The sequence below is a fragment of the Mauremys reevesii genome, linkage group 6, assembly GCF_016161935.1.
Source record: "Mauremys reevesii isolate NIE-2019 linkage group 6, ASM1616193v1, whole genome shotgun sequence".
Taxonomy (NCBI): Eukaryota; Metazoa; Chordata; order Testudines; family Geoemydidae; genus Mauremys; species Mauremys reevesii.
The window spans coordinates 51,181,829-51,187,608 of record NC_052628.1 but is presented as its reverse complement, the minus strand read 5'-3'; the positions used below and the strand labels follow the sequence as shown (position 1 = coordinate 51,187,608).

The 5,780-nt window shown below is 35.8% G+C and overlaps 1 long non-coding RNA gene across 1 annotated transcript; it reads right to left on the bottom strand.

Moving 5' to 3' along the window:
• Positions 1-831: 831 nt before the first annotated feature.
• LOC120407369 lies at positions 832-4,766 on the bottom strand. The gene is made up of 3 exons (XR_005599922.1): positions 4,675-4,766; positions 3,375-3,446; positions 832-861 (listed from the first exon to the last, which is right to left on the bottom strand). It is a non-coding gene; the product is annotated as an uncharacterized LOC120407369 (long non-coding RNA).
• Between the last annotated feature and the right edge of the window lie 1,014 nt (positions 4,767-5,780).

Below are 5,780 nucleotides of genomic sequence, written 5' to 3'. Positions count from 1 at the left end.
TTGCATATTTATTCTCCTAATAATCTGTTGTCATTGTTTGTATTTTACACACTGTTATTGTAGCTGTGTTGGTCCCAGGATATTAGAGACACAAGGTGGGTGGAGTAATATTTTTTATTGGACCAACTTCCATTGGTGAGAGAGACAAACTTTTGAGCTTAAACAGAGCTCCAACCCGAAGAAGAGCTCTGTGTAAGCTTGAAAGCTTGACTCTCTCACCAACAGAAGTTGGTCTGGTAAAAAGTATTACCTCCCCCATCTATCTAATTGTTTGTGTTTGTAATTTGGAGTTAATGACAAAGAAACTAGATTCAGCTCTTGCTACTTATTAACCTCATTGGAGCTTTTTCAATAATTATTGATATTTAACAAACACAAATAATGTCTTATTAAATCAAACTTAAAAGCCTGCCTGAGACACTTGGCTTCAACTCAGTTGCAGCAATTTTCATCTGACTGCAAGGCAGTAGCCACTCCATTCAGGCTAGTAATTCTGTATCCATCTTATTTTACACACACACATATACATACAGACACATATATATACACACAGTGGTGAGTCATACATTGCTCCGGAGTCATTATAAGATCTTAAGATGGATCATTTTATGGCAACTCAGCTTAAAGTTGAAACTTGATAATAACATTTTTCAGGCAATGGTTACACCAAAAAGGATCTTATTATTTCTGAAAATTTTATATGCATATTTTTCAAAAGCTAAGTCCCTTCCCCCTCAACCCCTTGCATCTCTTTTCGATAAATAAATCATTATGTTAAAAAGTGTCTCTACACACAGAAAAATACATTTTGCCAAATCTTGGGGGCCTTACCGAGGGAAGTCAAGGACTGCAGGAGATGGCCTATTTGGAGTAGAGCAAGAAATAGAAAGTAATTAATTTATTTTAACAATTTAAAATTGCTTTATAAAATACTTTATCATCCTGATAACCTTATGCAATTAGGGTGGTTACTTGAGGATAATGGGACTATTTGTCTGAATAATGCAAGCAATATTTTGCCAAAGTACAATTTTATCTAGTCTACAAGTATTAACAGAGAACAGTCACCAAAAGGCTTAAGTGAAACTTTTTTTCACAGAAGAGATACTACCACCAATTTAAAATATGACCCTGAATGCCTGCATCATACGGGACAAGTTTTGCCTTTTAAGTACTTCCTGCAGCAATGAGTCGCATGGAGGCTACTGGCAAAGGAATAGCTCCTGGCAGGGGCTGATGTAGTCTCTCCATTCAATGGGTGCACTATACTTAGTAGTAGTTAAGGGGGTCACTGAGCATTCACAGCAGCACCCTCTACCCTGGCACCACAACCCTAATCTTGGCCCGGTGCAGAGGGAAGGCCCTGGGCTGGGAGGAGGCATCTGAACAGTGAGCCCACCCCATACTTGTCCTGCAGTGGGGGCTCCTGTCTCATGGGGCTGGACCCAGATCCCCACCCCAGATGTTGAGACCTTGCAAGTGGGGTCACAGCACCACTCAAGTTTGGAACCCTTGGTTTCATGATTTCTGTGGGTCCAATTGAACCCATGCTAAGGACACCCCTGGCTGGCTTCTGGGCCATTGTGCAAAAATAAGGCCTCCTGGATAGCAGGAGCAACATACTTTTGACAAGGTACAGTGTGAACACTAGCTCCACTGATGAGGGCAGAAGGGATTGTGTTGAGCCACAGGAAAGGATTCAAGTGACATCCTGACCCTGCTGAAGTCAATGGCAAAAATCCCATTGACTTCAATGGGTCCAGGATTTCACCCTTCAAGATAAGGGTGTACACTGTCTTTGTTCCCGGCACCTGCATGGAAAGCTTTTTGTGGCCTCTCCCCTCAACTTGCATGTGAAGCTGGGTATAATGCAATTATTTAATATAAAAAAAATGTTTAGCCTACCTCTGCTACCAGAATATCTCTAACTGATTTTAACTCATTTTTTTTAAAAAAGCAAATATTAAATGTGATTTGTTATACTGGCACACAATCTCAGTGTTACACATATCCTGCAGGAAAATGGCTCTTTAAAAACAAGGTGCATGTATTATTAGCACTGGTACATTGCAGTTTTTAGAAATCCTCAGTTGAAATAAGTAAGATGATTTCTGTGTGAATGGAAATTTATTTTACATATAATGTAACATGCTGTTTTGGGGGTAACCAAAGAAGGACCTGTCATGCGAATTTCAATAGCTATATTGAGATACCAAGGTGTATTTTCCACGTAGAACTCTGAAGAGGAAATTAGCCTTGCTGAATGTTGTCTCTGGCAACGTACTGTGTCTGTCATGTTATTTTTCAAGAATGTTGACTGATAATTAGTGGCACATAGGATGGACTACATTGTATTTGGCCTCAGAGTTCAAAGTGAATAGGCATCACCGAGACTACCTGGCCTGATGGGCTCTGGGTATTTGTTCCAGTGGAGAAAAGAAAATAAAAGAAAAGGATGACTTGGAATAGAATGAGCAGAGTCTGAACCAAAGCCCTTCCTGTGGGCTCACTTAAGGGAAACAGATTACCACAATTGCTCAATACTGTACTAGCATTCTTCAAAAAGAGACTTTTGAAGATCATGATCTATCAAATAGCCAACTTTCAAAAATTTAAAAAAGAAAAAAAATACTCTTCTATATGGATTCTCAGTTAATAAGGCTTTTCCTTGTTCATTTTCCCTCCCCTAGTGAGTGGAAAGTACAGATCAATGTTTTTTTTTTCTTCACTATAATTTTCTTGCAATCTGGCTTTTCTTCAGAATCATCTTGCCTGCTGAATAGTTGATCCTGCAAGGTGATCCATACAGTGAAGTACTTAAGCATGTGAATTGAAATAAAACTATGTACATGCTCAAAGTTAAGCACATGCTTAAAGACTTTGCTGGATCTTGGCCATAGTGCTCAGCACCTTGCAGAATGCACTCCTAACATAGCAGACAAATTCTTATTTGCATTTTGTGTCTTGTACTGTTTTCCTGAGAACTACATAGGAAAATAAAACACCTCAATCTGAATAGTTGTCAGTAACTCAAACATGGCCTTCATTATTTTTGTTGTTTTGAAATAAACATTAAATCAACCAACTGCCAGGATGCACATAAAGCAGAAAATAAAAGCTACTTGGAAAAACAGTATCAGAGAAATTCATTTACAATAGGTGTTAAGGGAATCCTGAAGGTTTCTATTCCCCTTCCAATATATCAGTTTAAAAAAAAATGAAGGCATCACACCTTCATTATATTACATAATGCCAGTCAAGAAATAAGAAGTTAAAACTGAACTGAAGACAGTGGAAGAAAGTTTTAATTACAAGACTCACAACCAATCTATGATCTTCCTGTAAAGAGTTATATAAAACTTTACATGCCTTACTTGTAATCAATGAGCCACAGAACTCATTGGTAACATGGCCATTAAAGAAGGATTAATTTATTTTCATGAAGTCTGAAAGAATGGAAAAAAGAAAAGTAATTAACTATTATCTCATTTTTCTAATAACTATGAATTTATTAAATGGACAAATAGTCAAAGTGTGCAAATGAAGTATGCATTTTAGCATCAACTAATCTGAAACATTTACAAGCAAATACTTAAGAAGTTAATAAAAATGCAAATTATTTACAGAACTATGATATTCCACTGATGTGTTAGTATCAGCTTATACTAGCTGATGTGGACAAAAATTCAATTTCTTTTGATTTTCACCAGAATATTGGACAATTTTATTTTTTTAAAACATGTAAAACCTAGGCTCTCTCTCTTACAGCTGTACATTAATGATACTACATTATAGGGAAAGTTCAAATGGGTTTTCAACACAAACTTCTGTTTTAAATCATCTACTCTCCTCTCAGTATGAAAATAATGATTGATCTCAGAGTATTTTTTTAAACAAACTGGATCAAAATTGCTTTTGATTACATTTATATTAAAGGATAGCAAAAAGATTAAAAGGTATTAAGATACTTTGTATTCCAAGCAACATAAATACTTTATTTTAGAAATGAAACTTGGCATGTAACTAGTCCTTTATATGGACTAATCTCTTTTCCCATTTATAGAAACCAACATTTGAAGTGGTGATGCTTATATTTGAAAAGAAGTAACTAGCATAAACATTTCATCATAACTGTCTATAACAAAAAAACCTTTTCATACCATTAAAATAGTATAGTATGGAATGTCCACCATTCACAGATATATGCTTACTGCTGCCATATTTAATGTAATATTATTTGATGCAATGTAATATCTGATTTAATTACACCTTTGTTACCCGAAAAGCAAGAAACATGTCTCATAGCATGTATGTTCTATACATTTAGCAGGACTGGGAAAGGAGCTAATAAGGGTAAATAAACACTGAAACCTAAGTACTATAAATTATATTTACACCATGTACAGAACTTGACAATATTACGCACATTGAACACTGTTCCTCAGACTGTCAGTACCATTATTAGACCATCAGTGGGGTTACAAAAATAACAATGGACTAGGAGAAAAAAACAACTTTAAGCTGATGGCTATTAATGGCAACACACACATAACCAGAGAAAAAGTTTTCAAGGAAATGTAACAGTTTGGATCGTTTGAAAGAGAGAAACATTAGATAAAATTTAAAATTTCACACCAGGGAATTGTTTAATGATCTATAACAGAAATAGTTTACCAGCTTTCATCAGACTTATCAGAAACATTTATCCTTTGCATTCAGAGTTAAATCTGACAATATTCAGGCCATATCAGTTTTCTAAAGTTATAAGTAGGGTTTCTTCCATAAGGCAAGCTGGTTGCAAGCTTAATTATTAATCATTACTTATTATTATATAGTGTAGTGCTTAGAACGCTCAGGGCCCCATTGTTCTAGGAACTGTACAGATGTAATAGTAGATGACCCATGTCACAAGGATTTTAGGGCTAGATTTTCAAAGGTATATCAGCATCTGAAGACACAGGTAGGCACACTACTGGGTTTTCAAAGGCACCTAACCAGAATAATCTGGGAGATAGGTGCCAAAGTACTCTTGAAAATTCTTCTAGGCACCTATCTGCACTGTTAGGTACCTTGGAGGGGGCATGAATCAGCATTCATGTCGCACTCCCTATCAGTACCTGACCCACATTGGGAAGCTAGTGATCCAACCAGCAAATCAAATTCAGTGATGAATCCTGGTCACATGCCACCTGAGGCACATTGCACATACTCTAAGAAGAAGAAGGTACCTTTGAAAATCTGACTCTTTCAATCTAAATTGACAAGGTATACAAAAGTTGGGTTCAAAGGGACATAACATACAAGTAGAATGGACAGAATGATTGTTGCCATTATTTTTCCCTTTTTGATTGATTGTTTTTAATAATAATAATTCATTATTATGGTAACTGGTGGTTTTGTTTTGTTTTACTTAATTTTTGTTCTCTTAAATATAATATAGGTTTGAGATATATTGTGATAATTGGGCCTATACATTTACCCTAATTGTGAGCTCAATTGTAAAAAGCATATGAAAGTTCACAAAATGTTCCAATAACTCATAGTCACAAATATTAACAGAAGTAAGACAAGTTGATTTAAATAATGAATGTTATAAACAGCTGCAAAAGAGCAAGACAGAGAGCCTTAATTAATCCAAACAAAAAGGCCACATTGATATGATTCAAGGACTGTGTTGAAATCATGCTTGGTAAAAACAGAACACGTGGAACTGGACATTAATGAACCAAAATTGATGTGTCGGATATTAGGCCTAATTTGAGGACAAAAGTCCACAATTC